The sequence below is a fragment of the Ambystoma mexicanum genome, chromosome 3q (genome assembly GCF_040938575.1).
Source record: "Ambystoma mexicanum isolate Mex_15411 chromosome 3q, UKY_AmexF1_1, whole genome shotgun sequence".
NCBI classification, from domain to species: domain Eukaryota; kingdom Metazoa; phylum Chordata; class Amphibia; order Caudata; family Ambystomatidae; genus Ambystoma; species Ambystoma mexicanum.
In genome coordinates this window covers 804,819,016-804,840,565 of record NC_090926.1, presented here as the reverse complement: position 1 = coordinate 804,840,565, position 21,550 = coordinate 804,819,016, and positions in this window count along the sequence as shown.

Sequence of the window (21,550 nt, the reverse complement as noted above, 5' to 3'; positions counted from 1 at the left end):
AGACCATCAGGCCACTCCAGATCTTCATCTTCTGTGAAGATCATAGATTTCATTTTCGTCGTATATTATTTTTTCATACAAATATTCTCCAGAAGGTGGGGGGCAGTATTCATAACCAATACAGAACCATGGCTTCTCCTTTATTTACATTGTAAGATATTATTTAAAGTCCATCATATTATTATACGTTTTGAGAAATAATGGGGCAGTTGTAGGAGGAATTGATACACTCTTTACATTTGAGTATTCTTGACACTTTCAGGGTTTGAATTCAAAGAGTTGGTTTTGTCCTATTTGTGGCCTATTTTGGCCTATTATTTTCCTATTTTTTCAAGTACAGGGGTGGACTTCATTTTCACATGAAGATATCTGTAATGCAGGGCATGTTCCATGATTGGTACATGATCTCTGCCTCAATGCCAGCAAGACTGAGATCCTTCCCGTTGGGAGTCCTACTCCCTCCTTCTTCCCCTCAATTTGGCCACCCTATATCGGTTCTCCGCCTTCTCCTTCATCTGAAGCCAAAAACCTTGGAGTCATATTCGGCCTCTCTCTTTCCTTCCTTCCTCACATCCAGGACCTTGCCAAGAAGCCCCACTTTCAACTCCACCTCCTCAAAGGAATCCTTCCTTTCCTCACTTTGCCCCAGAAGCTCAATGTCTCTAGAGCTCTGGTACTCTCTAGTCTTGACTAATGCAATAGCCTTTTCCTTAATCTGCCCTCTTCCTCTCTACGTCCCCTCCAGCGAATCCAGAATAGGGCTGCAAGAATTGCATCTCTCCAGCCCTAAAAACTTTCCACTGGCTCCTGGTTGCTGCAAAGATCAAAGTAGCATCCCTCTTCATCATCCATAAGGCTGTCTGGAGCCGGGGACCACGCTATCTACAACTGGCTCTCACTAAATACACTCCCTCCAGATCTTTACGTTCCTGCGGCACCAACTCTGCCTGTCAAGCGACTCACTAATCAGAAAGCTGGTGGACAATCCCTTTCCTCGGCTGGCTCCCTCCTATTTAATAGCCTCCCCCTTCCTCTTCATCTTGAGTCGGATCTCCTCAAATTCTGGAAGCTCCTCAAGATTTTCCTTTTAATCTCCTCCTTCCCCCCTCCCTCCTTTGCTAAACCTCACAGTCACTGGGATTGGTGACCAGGGCCCGTATGTGCCCACCTGGGTCCTGGCCTCCCACCCCAACAGCCTTTAGCCTCCACCCGCTCCCAGCACTTGCCTTAGGCGCCCATTGGCCTCTGCTATCACAGGCCTGCACTTACTTATTGGCAGTTGACCCCTCTCACCAAGTGATCTCTGCTAGTCACCTAACAGTTTGCAACTTACTTCCTAGCACTTCCCTCCTTGTTACTCCTAGCACTTACCCCGCTCCCTCATCTCTCTCTCTGCACTTGCACGTTCCGAATGCTCACAAGGATCAGCAGGACCACCTCTCTCTTTCATTGTCATATTTGCCTTTCATTCTCATGTTCCCTCCCTGTTGTCTTGTGGGCGCTTTGAAACACGATTTACTTGATGTATAAGCGCCTTACAAATGCACAATAAATACAGAAATAAATAAAGAATTAGCAATATCTGCTGAAATATATAAATGTTCTGTATCACACCAATACTTTAGTTTGTACTTTACTGTCATATTTTCCAGCATGGCAGGCAACGTTCCCCTGTTTTAATTTTACATTGGTTAAAATAAAAGTCTTTGGCTGAAAGGTGTGCAGGGGTCATTGCTGTTCCTGAAATGGTATAGTTCATGGCGCTATCTGTACCATGTGTCGAGTGCTGTCTCTCAGGTGTGCAAGTGAATGCCTGCATCCCAGAAGCGCATCTGGTTTGTGGATGAACTATGGCATAAATTAAGCCAAAAAAGGCTCTATTTCAACATCTCTCACTTTGAATTCAGACAGTCTTCATTTGCCTTTAATTCTCCCCACAGAACCCCCCCACCCCAATCCCTTGGGACAGAAGTCTCAAAGAGAAAAACTGAGGAGCTGGGGCTGTTCTATAAAAGATCAAAATTACTTTTGTTTCCAGATGTTGATGGCAAGGTGCTCTCTGATAGAACAGTAATCACCATTTCTACATCTCACACAGTCTTTATTGGCTGATATTCCCAAACGTCGATACTTGGTTTCCCTTTTGGGTGGTCAGATTCTTCAGGTAAGGATACTCAAATTCCTACCTCCCCTCTTGCTGGGGTGAGGAGTTAACACCTTTACCACTATTTCCCTATGTTTTCCCTCATTTCATCTGGGAGGCTGGAAGGAGCAGTTATTAATTGAACAAGACAGAGGGGTAAAAAGGCTGGTTTAGTATATCATATCGACAGACTTTTCATTTTACTTATTTCCTTAGGCTTCCTATCGCCAACTCTAATATCTACATCGAATTTCAAAAATATTACTAAACATATTATTTGCATTTTGTTTTAAACATAACACATACATTCATCCTTTCTTTTAAAAACCCACACTTACCATTTTACACACATTCCTTTCACTCAGTGGTCATCTCATCAGGAGGTGGAACTGATATCTTAATCTGATGAATGGCATTCCGGGAATGACAGGTCTTCAGCTGCTTCACGAGGACCCATTGTTTCTGTCACACTTTACGAAGTTTTATTTTATAAGCAACAGGAGAGATCTTATCTGTGATCTCAAAAGGCTCTCGCCAGCTGGGAAGGAATTTGTACTATTTAGATTGGTTCCTTTGGTAATTATAGAGATAAACTTGATCACCTACATCATACTCCTTCTTAGAGATCTGGAGGTCATATGGGCTTTTCATACTTATCGCAGGCTTGTGCAGATTCCTTTGCTCTAAGGCAAACATTTGTTGGAGATGCTTTCAGAGGTTCTCTACATATTCATGAGTCATAGAGTTGTTGATCAATGTCTGTTCCTGGGTTCAATACAACAGATGTTAAGGCCAGACCATTTTTCTACCAGCTATAAGTTAAAGGGGGACATCTTTGTAGCAGAGGTAGGGGCAGAGCTCAGTGCCATAAGACTACTGGTAATCACAAGTCCCAGCAGGGCCCAGAATCCTCCACAAACCTTTTTGAAAAATGTCCATGGTTCTCTTGTTCTATTGTACCACCAGCTCGCTTGCTGGAAGGTGAGTGGTAGGGGATATGCAATTTTCTCTTGACTCAGGGAAATTCCCACATGTTAGCCATTCTGTCACTGGTAAAATGACTACCCAGGTCGGACTAAATCTTTTGAGGAAGGCCGAAACGAGAAAAACATAGTTGATCACTCACATAGCTGCTGTGTCTACCTTGCAATTTGATGCAGAAGACATTTAAACCATTTTGTAAAGAGGCACATAACAGTAGACATATATTTGCTGCTGCTTGCGGAATGAATCACTGGATCAATAATGTCAATCTGAAGATCAAAGTATGGTGATGCCATTCCTCTCTTTTGTAGAGAAGCACAGTGAGTGGGAGAGCTTGGCTGGAACTGAGCACACACCAGACACCCCTTTTTAAATACATATTCAGGTCTTGACCCATGTGTGGTCAATAAACGACCTCAATAGGATCTCCATTGTCTTTTGAAATCCCTGATGACCAGTTGTCGCTGAGGCATGGGCACGAATTAACTTTCGGCTTCGAAAGGAGGTTGGAACCATTAATTGAGTTTGGGGTTTCCTAACCAGGAGTCCATCTTAAATTTTAAACAGTTTATGGAATTTAATTAAAACTCAAAGATCTTCTTTCAGTGACAGTCTTTTTCAGATAAGGGAAGGTTTTTGGGATCTTCTAAATATGTATAGATTTTCCCAGCTATTGGTTCTTCCTAGTGGGTAGTAATTTAATCAAGATCTGCAGCCCCTCCTCAACGTGTATTCGAAAGCCCACATTCAGCTTCAGTTTGTGATTGAATTACTGCTATTATCTGTATTCTTCCAAGGAGATGTTCCATATCAATGTGTTTGTCTTGGATTGCTCCCGTTTTGGCTTGTTAACCAGCCAAATAATTTCCAGTTCTATCAGGACCTTCACATTTTGAGTGACACTTCTTCTTTTTCAAAAATAGGGTCATATTGTTTGATGTCCCTAAATCATCTACTGTTTGGATTAACCTGTTTTTCAGGAATTTGTGTTTGCAGAACAACAGTTGACTAATTGCTCAGAAAATTGATTTCGGACAGAGTCTGATTTGGTTATGATTACTAGTTCCTGCAGTTGGTGATTTATGGCATTAAGGACAACTTTATATACAGCCATCAGTTTGGCCACCTGGCTATTCCGGGGACCTATTTCATAGCCGGCTCAGGGTTCAGGAATGTCATTAACGCAAGCCTTCTCAACGCCAATTACTAAGTCCTTCCCATTATTTTCTTTAATATGGTAAGGCGATCCATCCACATGACCTATGGACATTCCCTGGGAGGTGCTTGCATCACACCTTATGAGGAGAAACAGGATAAACCACCATATAATTGGTTGTTTCCTCTTCATCTAGACAATTGACTTGGACGCAGTAATGTAGATAGGTTAATCCTTTCCCATCAGACTCTTTATTTTTCTCATATCTGATTTCTTCAGGATAACCCTGCATTGAAAGAATCCAGGAAGGACTCCTTGAGTTAGAGACATTCCCAGTTCATATTCAGTCACTCTGCAGATATTGTAAAAGCTGGTGGGAGGTCTCAACTATTATACGTTCCCCGTGGATCAATGGACAGTAGATCTTCAGTGCCCATACTATTGCCAGGAGAGATTTCCCACATTAATTAAATGTGATCTCGATGGGGCATAATGTTTTTCTATGAAACAACTGGAAAGAAGTCTATCCCAGGCTCCATGCTTGCCCAATACAATCGGAAACAGGGTTTTCCAAAACATGTTTATCTACAGTCTTATATCAGAAGCATGGCCAGGTTAATAAAGTGATTCTCTATCAACTGGTTCTTTCACAGATAGGATAGTGATATCTGAGACTTCAGTGTTCTGAAAACAAATCTACACTCAGTCAGAATGTTTTTCAATTAAGAGCAAGGTGCCATTCAAACTAATGTAGTTAGCACTTGTCTTTAGTTTGATCAGGGGACAAGTTTAGGTCCTGAGGACCTGGTTCACGTAATATATCAAAGGCAAAAGCCTCTGAAGCAAATTGTTTCCCAGTAACACAGATGTGCACTAAGGAGCTACTAATATCACCGGATGGGTGAGTCTATGTCACCCTATTTTGATATCTGTTTCAGTAACCCCATCTACTGGGATCTGCTTTCCTTCAAAATTATGTCATTCCCCAAGAGAGATTTGCGGGTAATACAGTGAATTTTCCTTCTTCCTTGGTATAGAGTTTCAAGTAGTTGTCGAGATAGCAGGGTCCCCTGAGACCCAGTATTAGTGGGAGTCAATAAGTCACACTCTCCTTGAACTTGGATACAAATTGTTCATCTTTGATGGTCTGTGGGGTGGTCTTTGGTTATTTTTCAGTCCAAATGATGTCATCATCTGTTCGTTCAGTTCTAGATGTTCCCAAACAGAAACCTTTGCATTTCTGCTGTAAGGGATCAAAATACCTTTTATGACCTTAATCTGCTTCATTGGGTCTTTAACAAACTGTGATTGTGGTTTTCTTCTTGTATGACTCCATATTGAGTCCAATTACCCTCATCAGAGTCAGAGCAACTGTGTGACTCCTCTTCCTTGCTTGCATATTTGCACCCCCTGTTGTAATGACTGGATGGAGGTTTCCTATGTCTATGGTACAGGGGAATCTCGCTGTAATCTCTTTCCCATAGATCTTTGGGTTCTGGGCCTTAAATCATTTCTGGGGGCTGGATAATATGCTATATGTTCAGATTGTCACTCATAATCAGAGTTTCATAATCTACCTAGGGGCTCTGAGCTATTTCTGTGATCCTTGACATAGATAGGGGTTTTTAGAATGCCTTTTTTGGGTTGCATTTTCTGCCTCTCAATGTCTGCCAAACAGGCTAAATAGACTCTCTGTTGGATCCTACACTGTAATTCTTGTTTCCTTAACTCCTTTGCGTACCTTGATTCACTAATTCATTGGGCGTGCTCTAATTTCCTCCTGTGTCCACTACTGGCATACTGGGTGTGCCATTCCCTTCTCCTCTTAACTAAGTTTATCTATTTATCTTCCTTTCTACCTGACAGGGAAATCAACTCTTCCAGTATATCTGGGTGAGTTTGGAAAGAGGAAATGGTATGTCTAGTGCTGCATATGTCCAAGCTAGGGCTAGGTTTGCCAAAACCACAAGTATGACTCTGGGAGGTACAGAGGTAGCATAAGGAATTGGGGATAATCTCCCTTCTTCCCTGAAACGTATCTGTTGGTGAGTTTCTGATTGTGATTCTGAATTCAACTGAAAATCTTTAATTTAATGTCTCAACCTAGCATTATGATCCATTCCAATTATCATTTGAAAAGATGCTTTTAGTTTTAGGAGCAAGCTGGCCTCTTTAGATTGGAAATCTCCGAGTTGGCAAGGCCCCTCCTGATCTGCTTCTACGAAGTTAGGACTAGGGGTGTACCGAATAATTGATTTACTATTTGGCCGAATACCGAATAGTTGGTCCAGCTACTCGGCCAGAGCCGAATAGTTGTTCTTTTAGGTAAACATGTTGCATATAGTGTCAATGCCTGAACAGAAAATGCAAAATGCTAGTGTGGGCCGGTTTTGAGGTCAAGTTGGGCCACTTTTTTGGTCAGTGTTGCTGAATAAATATTCTTTACATTGCACAATTTGCATTACATTTTACCACAAAACTCCCCCTTGGCTACTATGATATGATATGGTATTTTATTTATATCGTGCTCATACACAGGTGTATCAGAGCACGACAAGGCAAGCGAGGGGAACAGGGGAGAACAAAACAACAATCTTCCTAGGCCTAGTGACATTGAGAACGTGCAAGTGCATGGGAGAGGGGGAGGTGAAAAGTGCATGGAAGGGAGGGAGAAAGTAGAAAGTGCAGAGCAAAGGAGAAACAGGATAAATAATAATAAAATAAATAAATAATAAAATCAGCACAAAGTGGTAGTGCAGCCAAGTGGCAAGTGCTAGGTTTGAGGCAGCAGATCAGGTGGGTCTGATAAATGCAGGAGGGAAAAAAGGGGGGGTTGTATGGGTATAGATACAAACCCCAGTGCAAGGAGTGGCCTGGAGGCAGTGGGGTAGGGTGGCAGGGTGAGCAGGAACCTGGGACCAGAGGACAGAGGGTGCCCCGATGCAAGGCGCCAAGAGAGAGCAGATCAGCAGGGGAGAGGGGGGGGGTGAAGGCAGAAGCAAAGAGGAAGGTCTTGAGGTACTTCCAGAACCTGAGATGGTTTTCCTCAAATTTTAGAGTGGCAGGGAGGCTGTTCCAGAGGGAGGCCCCAGCCGAAGACAGAAATCTACCCCCAGCTTGTTTCTTTGAAAAACGACTGACCCTGAGTAAGTAGAGGAGGAGGAGCGAAGAGCTCGAGAGGGGAGGTATTTACAGAGGGATAGCTGAAGATATTTTGGACCCAGGCCCCAGAAAGCCTTTTAAACAATGCAGAGGGTTTTAAATGTAATCCTTGCATCCACTGGGAGCCAATGGAGAGCTTTCAGAGCTGGAGAGATGAGATCCCAGGGCCTAGGGCCAAGGACAAGTCTTGCAGTCCTGTTTTGGATTAGTTGCAGAGGGCGGAGAGAAGAGGCAGGTAGATTTAGAAAGAGGCTGTTACAATAATTCAACCTAGAGAAAACCAGAGCTTGGGAGACAGTGAGCTTCTGGGGGAAAGAGAGGAAAGGTAGAGTACCTCTGAGGAGGTGCAGTAGGAAGTTTGACTTTTTAGAGACCACAGAGATGTGGGCAGAGAAGGAAAGTGTAGAATCAAAGATGACCCAGAGATTCTTAACCTCGCAGGTGGGGGTAGGAGGAGGGCCAAGGGAGGCCGGCCAGAGACTGAGGGGAAAGGATGGAGAAGGTGGCCCAATGAGGAGGATTTCAGTCTTGCTGGCGTTCAGACAGAGATCGTTAGCGGAACACCAATCTTGAATGGCAGTAAGGCAATCAGAGATGAGAGAAGAAGAGGGGTTGGCCGAGGGTAGCCTGAAGATAAGTTGAGTATCGTCAGCGTAGCACTGAAAATTTGAACAGAAAATGGCAATGCAGTGGGCGAGAGTTGCCAAGTATAGGCTGAAAAGCCTGGATGAGAGGTTAGATCCTTGGGGAACACCACACGTAGAGAGGAAGATAGATGATAGGAAGGACCCAAGTTTGACCTAGTAGGGTCGGTCAGAGAGGAAAGCAGTCAGTCAGGCCAGAGCCTGACCAGTAATACCGAGGTTATCATGGAGACGGTTGAGCAGGATGTATGGTTGACCGTGTCAAAGGCAGATGAGAGATCGAGTAGGATGAGGACAGAGGGAATTCTAGCGTCACGGTTGGAGAGCAGATCCTCACGGATGTTCAGGAGAGCGGTTTACGTGCTTCTGGCAGCTCTGAAGCCAGATTGGTGGTCATGGAGACAGCCAACAGAGTCAAAATGAAGGTTAAGCTGAGAGATGGCCAGTTTTTCCAGGAGTTTGCCTAGAAAGGGAGCAATGGAAATTGGGCGATAGTTAGCCGGACAGGTAGGATCAGCTGTGGGTTTCTTGAGAAGAGGATGCACAAGGGAGTGCTTCAGAAGAGAGGGGAAGGATCTAGAGGCAAAAGAGTGGTTGCAAAAGTCAGCAAGGACTGGAGCAAGGGTGTCTCTGTGGTCCTTGATGGTTTTAGAGGAACAGGGATGAACCTGTTGTGACAAGGTTTTCATAGATCTGACTTGTCTAGCAACCTCATTGGGGGAAAAATGAGGAAAGGACGATAAGGGGATTGGGGGTGGCTGAAGGAGGGTCAGCAGGCATAGACAGAGAGGGGCAGGGAACGGAAGGCAAAGTAAGGGTGGACAGGATGTCCTGGGTTTTTGAGACAAAGTGAGAGGCAAGGGCATCGCAGAGAGCTTGGGAGGCAAGAGGAGCGGTAGAGACTGCAGCAGGGTTGGCCAGCTCCTTGCAGATTTTAAAGAGTTCAGCCAAGTTGTTAGATGCCGCCGGGACACGGGTTTGAATGTGAACTCTCTTCTTGGTGAGGACAGAGAGTCGGTATTGCCTTTGGAGCAGGCGACAGGCCAGTTTGTCAGAGGATGAACAAGAAGCCATCCAATTCCTCTCAGCCGCCCTACACTTACGTTTAAGTGTAGCTAGGTCGGAGTCAAACCAGGAATTGCACTTGGCTTTGGACTTCAAGCGGATCCTCATGACAGGGTCAAGAGCATCAAGAGTATCAGAAATAGAAGAGTAGAGAAGGGCTTGGGCTGTGTCAGGGTGTGAGTCAGCCAGAGGGGGGGGAGAAGGTGGCAGTGAAAGCCTCAACTGACACACGCTTCATAGGTCGGATGTCCGAGAATGTGGATAGCAGTGTTGGTGTGGGCTTGGCTTGGGGGAAGAGTGTGAGAGATGAGAGGAGAGGAGGCAGTGATCACTCCAGGAGAGAAGAGTAGTCAGAGGGATAGAGAGGGGGAGGCCAGTAGAGATCAAGACATCAAATGTTTGACCTGCAGAGGGCGTTGGGCCAGAGGGGAGGATAGAGAGAGCGAGGGAGTCGCAGAGGTCGCGAAAAAGCAATGATGAGGGACAGGGAGAATCGAGGTGGATGTTAAGGTCACCAAGGAAGAGGAGTTGAGTGGTAGTGGCCTGAAGGGAGGAGGAGAGGTCAGCCCAATCGGTAAGGAAAGAGGTGATTTGACCAGGGGGCCTGTATAGAGTAGCAACAGTAAGAGAGTGGCTAGGCGAGAAAGAGAGCCTGCATACAAAGCATTCGAAAGAGGAGTAGGTCTGTGTGGGAATGATAGTGACAGGAATCCAATCAGGAAAGATGAGGACTACACCGCCTCCAGGCCGGGTGGATCTGGGTGCGGAGTGGATCTTGTAGCCGTCAGGGAGTAGAGTATCAAAGCTTGTGACAGAGCTAGCCGTGAGCCATGTCTCAGTAAGACCGAGGACATCAAGGTCAAGTTCTTCCAAGAGGTGGCAGATGTCAGAGGAGTGTTTGACAGCAGAGCGGGAGTTGAGAGTGGCAAGATGAAGAAGGTTGCCAGCATTAAAGACCTTCCGGGGAGGGGTACAAATCAGAGGTACGCCCTGGCAGAGGGGTAGAGGTAGCCTGAAGTGGGGCAGAGGAGGAGGGAGGAGTGGACAAGGTAGCCGAGGAATGAGAGGAGGGGACAGCTGGAGATGAAAGGAAGTTGATGAGGCAAGGCAACCTCCTATCGAAGAGGATGAGATTGGCCTGAGGACCTTGGACCATGACAGTGCCATTTAGGTAGACATTGAGGATGACTCTGGAGGAGTCAAAGAAAGCCATGAGGACTTCCCAGCGCGTGCCACCATTATGGGAGAGGAGGAGACAGAACAGAGCACAGAGATCATAGGTGGGGTCCATAGATCCGGTGAAGGAACGACAAAGAGGATGCCGGTGAGGGTCTGTCTGGAAGAGGCGCTGGAATAGGTGTCAGCGATAGGGAGACCTGGGTTGGAGGCCAGGATATCCTTTTAAACTTCTTCTTTCCAGACTTAGTGAGAAGGGAAGTATAGCTGATTGAGAAGCAATTGGAATAGATGGGAGAAACAGAAAGCGCCATGAGAGGGAATAGATAGGAGGCAGAGGGAGGAGTATGCAAGCACAGCGGTATGGAACAGTCACTGGGCTAGTGGATTACAATCAGTGGGCAAAGTTAAATGCAGAATACACCCAAGTTTGATTTTCAATTCAAATGCAAAATACACCCAAGTTTGATTTTCAATTCAAATGCAAAATACACCCAAGTTTGATTTTCAATTCAAAATGCAAGGCACTGCCCTAGAGGAAACGTAAGTGGGGGTACGATGGTACGGAGAGTACAGAAAAGACTTAAATTGGTACATAACTGGCAGAGAAGGGAGTACAAGGGCAGTCAGGAGGAAGTAACTAACCCGTGTAGAGTGAGGTAGGAGAGTCATGGTAGTCCAGTAGTCCTGGGATGGCAACATCACGAAGGGTATGGCCCGTGATAGAAGTCTCAAAAAGTGGCCTGTCAGCAGACAGGGAAGCTGACAGGCTTTTGCTGGGCCTTAGAAGTGGGCCTTGGAGGCGGTGGGCCGGCTAAAGCCTGCCGGTCTGTCTTTAGTCCACAAGGCAAACCCCCCACTCAATCACTGCCCTGGATGCAGGCAGAATGACTCAGACAGCACTCCCATACCAAAAGCAAAGGCCTGGGCAGCCATGTTGGAAGCACCGCATGATGCAAGGTAATGCTTGTAGTCCCATACAAAACCGCATGTTACACAATTGCAGAGCAAATTAAAAAACAATTCTGCTGGGCAATTTGAAGCGCAATGAAAAAGCGCTATTTAAAGGATGAAAATGCACAAAACTGCAAAAATTGCAAAACATTTGTCTTTTTAACAGAAATGCCCAAAAGAACTTATGTAGGTGCGGGGGTGCATGGAAATTGCACCTACCTCAACCAGGGAGGCCGAAAAGGAGCAGCTGCACACACAAACTCCGGTGATGAAAGCCAGAAGAGGAGGAAAGTTGCTGGATCACGTCTCCTTCGTGTTGTTGAGAATGACATTCAAATAGTGTGTCACAAAAGGAATGAGTTGCCATTCACAACTGTAGGCCCACCCAGTCTGACCATGGACCTCATTGTGTTGGAGAGGGTTGTGGGGCACTTTATCATATTTTGAGGCCGCCGGAGAGCAAAGACCCTCATTAGCCTTGTGTGGCCCCCTTCATCATGAAATAAATATCGGCCCACCAGCTTAGCAGCTTGCACTGGTGGCCTGACTGAAACACAGGGGGGACAATCTATGTATGGCAAAGCCGCGGGGGTGCTGAACACTGGAGCGACCTCACTGTGTGTTGGAGTGGCTGCAGGGCACTTTGAAAATGTTGAGGCCACCAAGGGCACAAAGTCCCACAGTGGCATTGTGAGTCTGGGGGCTGCTCCTGGACAGTGAAGAGGCCCCCTTTATCAAAAAATAAATGTCAGGCCACTGGCTTTGCACCAGCGGGGCAATCTATGTATGGCGAGGCCGCGGGTGTGCCGAACACCCCAACGGTCTCACTGGGTGTTGGAGGAGTAGTTGGGAGGTGGTGACCTACCTGGTGAGCAGTCACTGGCTTTGCTGGTACTGCATCTGCTGGTCAGACAGCATAGGAAGCGAGGGAAGGGAAGAACTGTTCCCTTACCTCACTTCCGATTTCAATGTGCAGAGGCTGCTTCATTTGTGGCCAGACTGCAGTAGCCAATAAGCAAAAAGCTTATTTGGTTTCTGCAGCCTAGCCACTGCGACACTTTCTATGATTGGCTGTCATCTCTCAAACAGGGAGAAGACAGCTAATCATAGAAACTGGACTTCGGCTTCGAGTCGCTATGGCAGAAAAAATTCTGCCAAAGAGCTGTTTTTCAGCTGAACTCTGGCCTAATGGTGACTCAAAGCCAAAGTTCGGTACACCCCTAATTAGGACTGCCTCAGCTTTCCTTCTCTGCCTGCTGCCTTGGACAAGAACCAGCCCCTTGAACAGGAATATTCATTTCTGTACACCCTAAGTTAGTCTTCTTCTTATTCATCCATCCATAAGCATAATCCCAGGTGGTGTTCTTTCCTGTACCTTGTTCCAATGTCAGAATCCTATCTCCTCTGTGCTTACACTTTTTGAAGTGTTCAATATTCCCATGCGTATAGAATAATATTGTTAACTTGTAATTGGTGCAATCTTTCCATTGGCCTATTTAATAGTCAGACACTTCTATCAAATAAACACCCCCAATGTTCATTTGATAATTATAATTTCTATAATTGGGAACAAAAAAAGCTGGGGCTCCTATTTACCCTGATAACTTTATGTGCTAAATAGTTTTTTCTTTCATAATTACTAGTAGAAACCTGCCATGTCAATTAGATATGAATTTCTGAAATCTGTCCTAGGAGATGCACATCTGCATATGTGACATTATTTTGTGTGATGTAATTCATATGTTTATTAATATTACTCATTTGTATTAATTATTAAAAAATCAAATCAAAGAGGAGACTCTTAGCTTCGAGACACGTCCAACCCTTGTCTGTACCTGGAATGATTCCAAGTTATGTGCCAAAATCACTGCCATATGTAACATGCAGTTGAAAATAATGGGTGCCTGTAAACTGCAAATAGGGTCTTGTGTTTCCGTCAAAGCGTCAAGCAATAGCTCTCCAGAGACATATCTGCAAAAACTATTGGTCAATGATTGGTTGGACAAGTATGGCAGCCCCCATTGTCCTGTTCGCATTCGTCCCAGCTGAAGGCTGATTTTTATGGGATCCGGGTTGAAATGTGCCATGTGCCAGCTAACAGTGGAGTTTGCTTTTGAGACTCAGTCATACATGAGACCATCAGGTCACTCCGGATCGTAATCTCTGGGAAGACCATAGATTTCATTTTTTGTGTGTTTTTCTGTATAAGACTATCCCCTGGAAGACTCCAGATGGTGGGGGACAGTTTACTCTGAGGTTGAAACTAGGGTCAACATGAAGTTAGCACAATATAAACCTGACATTAAAAAAGCATTATTCAAAACCAATACAGTCCACCATATTATTATAAGCTTTATACAATAATCAGATGGTTTGAGGAGAAATTAATACACTGTTTACATTGGAATATTCTTGACACTGCGGCTTGGAATACAACAAGTTTGTTTTGGCTTCCTTTTTCAGGTACAGCAAGGGTACTGAAATTCGAAATTAAGCTATCTGTAATACTGGGCATTCTCCATGAACTCTAAAGAATGAGCAGTAACTGTTGAAATGTATACATGCTCTGTATCTCACAATCATTTGGGTTTGTACATTGCTGCATACAGTCATATTTTCCAGTGCAGAGGCATCCTTCTCCTGTTTCACTTTACATGGGTAAAAAAAGAAACTGTTTTCAGTAAAAGGCACTCAAGGACTATTGTTGTTCCTGCAATCGTTTCGTTTCTTGCACTATCCATACCATGTGTCGAATGCTTTCTATCAGGTGTGCAGGTGAATACCTGCATTCCACAGGTATATCCGATTTGTAGCAATGGAAGAAATATGACATAACTGAAGCAGAAACAGGCACTATTTCGGCACATCTCATTTTGAATTCATGCTGTCTAAATGTGCCTTTCATTCTCCCCACATCCAATATGAGGTAACAATCATTGCCTTAAAAATAATGTGGTTGCTCCTCCAAACCTTCCCTAGGTCTTTCTCAAAACCTCCTCCTTTTCTCCCAAAATGTTCTTTCTCTTCTCTAGCGCACTTCTCTCCACCATCTCATACTCTTCCTTGATATTCCTTCACTTCTCCATTATCTCCTTCTGCTCCTCTCTCCAACCACAACCTTCTTCTCCACGTCTTTCCTCTTTCCAACTGCCTTCTTTGCCAATATGCTCTGCTGCTCCATCTCAAAACCCCACACCACTAGCTTTTTGCTTGGGTTTATAGGTGTCCATTTCCTTTCCCTGCACCGGGTCATTTTTAAGAAGTTGTAACTTGGGTCTATAATGAGTGAATTTCAGGGATGATGCAAGCATAATCATCCCCATACTTTAGCTGCAGCTAACAGCTAACAATATGACTCTTTAGAAAGACAGAGCACGTCCCAAGGAAGTGACCTTGTAAGTGCCTGACACGCCTGCATTACTCTGCTGGACTTGTCTGACATGCTTGTATCAATGTTCTCAATTCGAACAGCAATGGCCGCACCCCTCTGCCAAGCACCACCTTACAAAAGGCACACACGCGCGCCCCAAGGAAGTGCCTTGTAAGTGTCTGATACGCCTGATGGGCCGGGGACGGTGGATGGTGCTAGGGGTAGTGTGTTATTAGCAAATTAGACTTTCATAGTGCTCTCCATTACTTATATAGCACTTACGGTGATATATATGATATATATAGCATATTTTTTTTAATTATTTTTTATTTACTTGTTTATAATCAAAAACGTTTGATTTTTACAAGATGTTGATGCGCAACATAGAAAAACACACTCTGTAAAATAAATATCATAGATGTAGACAGAGAAGAAGTGAAAAGATACAAGAAGATAACAGGAAGAAAAGTTGAAACCAGCAAACTAGGGACTTAACCGCAGAAACCTAATGTCCAAACAGCACAGAGAATCAGTATTCATTGAGTTAGACTTGACTAGTTTGTAAGTTCTGGTTTAGGCTCAGGGCTGCTTCTAAAATCTTTACTGTCGCTATCAACCACTTAGTTCTGTCTCCTGCAATCAGACGGCACCACCATGTGTTTTCCTCTCGGAGTGTTACATCATAAATCAAAGGGAGCAGGTAGGCTTCTCGCAAGAACTCAGTTCTGGTGCAAGTCATGAGTAAATGTCTTAAAGTTTCCACTGTTTCAGGATCGGAACAAAATCTGCAAGATTGAGCATCTGTTTTCGTGCGTATTGCTATAATTTCCTGCGTTGGTAGTTGATTGAATCTTATTTTCATAAAGGTTTTCAGCATTTTTTTGTTGGGAAATTTTATGCAGTAGCTCATGGATTGGTTAAGTTTATTTGTTGTTGCTGGTAAATGAGCCAGGAGCTTGTTTCCTATTGTTTTTTCACCGGTTTGGATCCAATCGGCTTGTGCTATTTTTGCCTTGATTCTGTTGGTCTTCTGCTGAGCAAGCCAGATGTGTTAATTGTTTTGTGAGTTTTTGTGCCCAATTATTTATTGCTATGCAACGGCCTTGACTGAGCTCTATCTGAACCAGCTTGTATATTGGAAGGGTATCTGGAAGAATAATTTTCCAGAAGAGACGCATCTGGCTTTGATCAACTGATGCTTGCAATGATAATAAGCCCAATTCACGTCTAACCGCGGCAATTGAGGAGGATTTAGGCAGACCTAGCACGGCTTTCCATAGATAGCCTTCCAGCTTTGTCCATATGGTATTGTCAATGTTTAACCCAGCGTCCATGCCGTAGATTGTTGACGGAACTACCTTTTGTTTGTAGAATTGGATCGCTGGAAGAAGCGAGAATTTACCATATTTCCGATCTACTAATTTCGTTTGGGTTGTCAGAGTTTTGATCTTAGTCCATAGTGCTGAGTAGGTCGCACTTTCTGACCTTTTTGAATCTATCATGATTCCCAAGTATTTCATAGTAGACACGGTTTCAACTTTCATGTTGTTCAAATACCAGCAGCCTTGATCTGTCGCAGTTTGACGGCTTTTCCCCATCTTCAGTATTTTTGTCTTATGGTTGTTTATCTCCAAATCGTTGTCGCTGATATAGTTTGCCAAGTTCGTGAGTTGGCGTTGGAGACCTATTTGGGTTTGATCCATGAGGATCAAGTCGTCAGCGTATAACAGTCTTGATATTTCAGTATTGCCCAATTTGGGTGGAAAGGCTCTGACCGCTGGTTGTGTATGTTGGAAATCTCCCATGAAGGCGATAAATAGGGCCGGAGCAAGCGGGCAACCCTGTTTAACCCCACGCTCTGATGAAAATTGGTCCGATAACAACCCTTGTCGATTTAAGCGTACTCTTAGTTTGGTGTCCATATGCAATGCGATCACCGGGCATAAGATCTTTGCAGGGCACTTCCACATTGTTAATTTCGCCCACAGCTTTTGACGGCTGATCTTGTCGAAGGCTTGTGTTAAGTCAATAAATGCAATATAAACTGCTGGAGCACCGTTCTTGACCTTTTCCTTTATGATGTTCAAAATCAGGATATTGATGCTGGTGCTTGCGTTCTTAACAAAGCCCGTTTGGAATTTATCCAAACAGGGCGACGATCCCGCCCAATTGTGAAATCTAGTTAATAGTAGGGTAGCAAAGATCTTTCCCATGATGTCAAGGAGGGCTATGGGGCGGTAGTTTGCTGCACTTTCTCGATTTCCCCTTTTAAAAATAGGTACTATTACCGCCTCAGTCCATGTTTTAGGTATTTGCCTAGTGATCGTACATTGCTTGAAAATGTTTGTAATTAGGGTGGCCCAGTCCTCTGGATGTTGCTTTAGATCTATATTGGTTAAACCATCAGGGCCAGGTGCCCTAGAAGTTTTTAATTTCAGAATAGTCGCCAGAATTTCGTCGCGATCTGCCAGGTCTTCCCAAGACGATGTTATGCAGCATGGAGAGACACTTGAGGTTTGCGGGATAGGAGCAAATTGAGATGAAAAGAAGGTTATCCATTCCTGCTCTGAGACGGCGTTCGAAAGTTGGTTGTTTGTCTCATCGTTTTTGTCTTCGATCGGGGATCAGAATTCTCTGGGATTTTTTGTTGTTAAAGTCTTCAACATTTGCTCTGAGTCGTTCTGGTGCACTACCGCTTTGTGTTGTCTCACCCATGATTTGTATGATCTTTTAGCGGCTTTAGCAGAGTCCTTTTGTTCCTGATATATATATATATATAGCATATTAAAACACTTTATTTCCTCTTCACTATAGGCCACAACCCCCTGCCAAGCACCACCTTACAAAAGGCACACGCATGCGCCCCTGCGCCCACGCCCCAAGGAAGTGCCCTTAAAAAGTGCCTGATACACCTGCGCTACTCTGCTGGACTCGTCTGACACACTTGTATCAATTCGAACAGCAACGGTGTGTTATTAGCAAATTGGACTTAAATAGTGCTCACCATTACTTATATAGCACTTACTGTGATATATATGAGATATATATAGCGTATTAAAATGCATTATTTCCTCTTTACTATAGGGCACACACCCCTGCAAAGCACCACCTTACAAAAGGCACGCACACACGCCCCAAGGAAGTGCCTGATACGCCTGTATTACCCTGCTGGACTCATCTGACACGCCTGTATCAACATACTCAATTCGAACAGCAACGGTGTGTTATTGGCAAATTGGACTTAAATAGTGCTCACCATTACTTATATAGCACTTACTGTGCTATATATGATATATATATATGATATATATAGCATATTAGAACGCTTTATTTCCTCTTTACTATAGGCCACAACCCCCTGCCAAGCACCACCTTACAAAAGGCCTTACAAAAGGCACATGTGCACGCCCCAAAGAAGTGCCCTTGTAAGTGCCTGATACGCCTCATGGGCCAGCGTGATCGTGGATGGTGCTAAGGGTAATATTGAATATCCTCTGAGGCCCTTGTGTAAAATCCTCATATAGCTGCTGTTCGTGATAATTTGGATCGTCTACGGACGCGGTGGTGACGCGTGCGAATAAGGCGTTGTCTTCTTGCATTGAGCTACCGTAGGACGCTTTGTAGAAGGGAATAGTTTCTTACCTGTAACTCCATTTCTCCAGCATTGGTATCTTTCATGGATTCACATGCTTTGAATATTCCCCGTCGTCAGGCTGGGAATCCCCGGTACATTATATATACCCTTTCCCGTAGGAAAACTTTTTCGACGCTTATGCGTCCTATCCACCTCGTTTTGTATCATGCGTGCCCGTGCCGTCAGGACGTCATGATATAAATACAGGCCCCGCCCCCGCGCTCCCTCAGATTTCGGCCCCCAAAGTAGTGGGGGAACCGGTTTGCATGATCAGGGGAGGCAGGTGGGCGCATGTGAATCCATGAAAGATACCAATGCTGGAGAAATGGAGTTACAGGTAAGAAACTATTCCCTTCTCCAGCATTGGATCTTTCATGGATTCACATGCTTTGAATAGATTACATAGCAGTACTACCCCCAAGAGGAGGTGTGCATGCAAACCCATATACTTTCTTCGCAAAAGGCCGTTCCCTAAGATCATGTATACATCAGTAATAGTTTACATAGCAAAAAACGGACCACATACAGTCATAAATTCCACAGGATGCAACCCCGCAGCCGGGGCTTACCTTACTGGAATAGGTGTCGAAGCACCGCCTGTCCCATCCGGGTGTCTTCGGCATGTTGCTGCGACAGGCAGTAATGGCGGGTAAAGGTGTGTGTAGTCGCCCAGGTAGCCGCCATGCAGATGTCCCCTAGAGGGACTCCGGCCCACAGTGCCGTCGACGATGCCGCTGCTCTAGTTGAATGAGCTCTTGGCCGTCGTAGAAGAGGCTTCCCTGCCCTGGAATGGCAGTACGAGATGGTAGATGACACCCATCTTGATAGTCCTTGCTTTGAAATGGCTTTTCCTCTAGCACCCAACCCATAGGCCACAAACAGCTGTCTCGTTTCTCTGAACGGTTGCGTACGATGAAGATAAAACTTGAGAGCCCTTTTTACATCCAATGTGTGTAGCATGCGCTCCGCTCCCGAGCATGGCTCCGGAAAAAACGTAGGCAACACGATAGAAGAGTGTTTATGAAACACCGAAGGAGCTTTTGGTATGAACTGTGGGTTAGTGGCTAGGACTACCTTGGTCTTGAAAAATCGTAAGTATGGTGGGTCCACCATTAGAGCCTGAACTTCTGAAATACGTCGGGCTGAAGTGATGGCCACCAGGAAGGCCAATTTCCACGACAGAAACTTTAGAGACGATGATGACATTGGCTCAAACGGAGGTTTCATAAGAGACGTTAAGATCAGATTGAGGCTCCACTCCGGTGGAAATTTCTTCTCTGGAGGGAAACTCCGAAAGAGGCCTTTAAGGAAGTGCTTAATCAGGCGGTCGCTGAACAATGGTGCCGAGTGCCGTCGACGAGTAAACCTGGAAATGGCTGCTAGGTGTACTTTTATTGACGACACCGACAGGCCCATTTGAGCTAATAACAGCAAGTATGGAAGGAGCTGTTCCGGCCTAATCGATTGCGGGGCCAAACCTGGTTGATCCTCACACCATTGACAGAACCTTTTCCATTTGTACGCGTATGAGGCGTTTGTGGAAGGTGCTCTTGCCGCTTGCAGGATACGTCGACAGTCCTCCGGAATCGTTAGCCGACCAAATTCGGCGAAGTCAGGAGCCAGGCCGTCAACTTGAGGCTGTCCTGGTCGTGATGCCAAACGACACCCTCCTGTCGAGACAGAAGGTCGGGGGTCTTCTGGAATCTCATCGGTTCCGCCGCCGCTAAGTGTAGTAGGTCTGAAAACCACACCTGTCTGGCCCAGTATGGGGCCACCAGAATTACCCGACATGGGTACCTGAGGATCCATTGCAACGTCCTCCGGACAAGGGGAAAAGGAGGGAATGCGTACAGGAATTTGTTCGTCCATGGGAATGAGAACGCATCCCCCAGTGAGCCCTGCTGAGGCCATCTGCTTGCGTACTGATGGCATTTCTTGTTGTTCTTCGTTGCAAACAGGTCTATGGAAGGGTGTCCCCATTCCTTGAATACTTGTTGAAGTTGTTGGTCGTTCAGCACCCATTCGTGAACTTCGTTCATTTCTCTGCTGAGGGCATCGGCTTCCACGTTTTTCACTCCTGGTAGGTGAAAAGCTAAGATTTGCATGTTGTGTTGCAGGGCCCAATGCCAGATTTTCTGTGCCTCCGTCGATAGGGACCTGGAACGTGTCCCTCCTTGTTTCCTCAAGTAGAACATCGTAGTGGTGTTGTCCGTCATGACACGCACCACCGAGTCCCTCAGTTGCGGAAGAAAAGACTTCAGAGCCCATCGCACTGCTCTCAGTTCTAGCAGGTTGATATGCAGGGAGGACTCCTGTAAAGACCACTGGCCTTGTACCTGTAACATATCCAGATGAGCTCCCCATCCGCTCAGCGATGCATCCGTCACCACCGTCTTTTGGAACTCTGGTTCCAGTAGAGGCATCCCTTTCGTTAGATGAGTAGACACTTTCCACCAGCCGAGTGCTTGAACTAGTTGTTCGTCGACGACCAGTCTGTCGGACCAGCGACCTCTGCTCTGCGCCCAACGGTCCGCTAGAAATTCCTGGCAAGGCCTCATAAACAGACGGCAGTTGTTTATTAACGGAATGCAGGACGACATGGTCCCTAGCAGGGACATGTACTTGCGCACAGAGACCTTGGTACCGCATCCCCATTCCGACGCCTTGTTTTGAAGTTTCTGAATTCTTTCGCTGGATGGTTTCACCAGGCTTGTGTGTGTATGAAACTCCGCTCCTAGAAAAACCAAGGTCCTCGAAGGCTCTACTGAGGACTTGTTGAAGTTTATTGCGAAGTCCAGTTCCTGTAAGATGGACATTGTGGCTCGTAGACTGTTTCGTGTTTGTTCCTTGGATGACCCTCTGACTAGCCAGTCGTCTAGATATGGATAGACATGATGACCATCCTTCCTTAAATGGGCCGCTATAGGGGCCAAGCACTTGGTGAACGTCCTGGGGGAGGACTTGAGCCCGAACGGGAGGACCTTGAACTGAAAATGCTTTCTCCCGACGACGAATCTTAAATATCTCCTGTGTCGTGGGCGTATTGGGATGTGAAAATAAGCATCCTGAAGGTCTAGTGATGATAGATAGTCCATGGGTTGCACCGATCTGATAACCTCTTGGAGTTTTAGCATTTTGAATTTTTGGCTCTTTAGCCACTTGTTGAGTACCCTCAGGTCGAGAATGGGCCTCCATTTGCCGTTTGGCTTTTTGACAACAAAGAACCTGGAATAAACTCCTTGGCCTTCCTGTGCCACAGGAA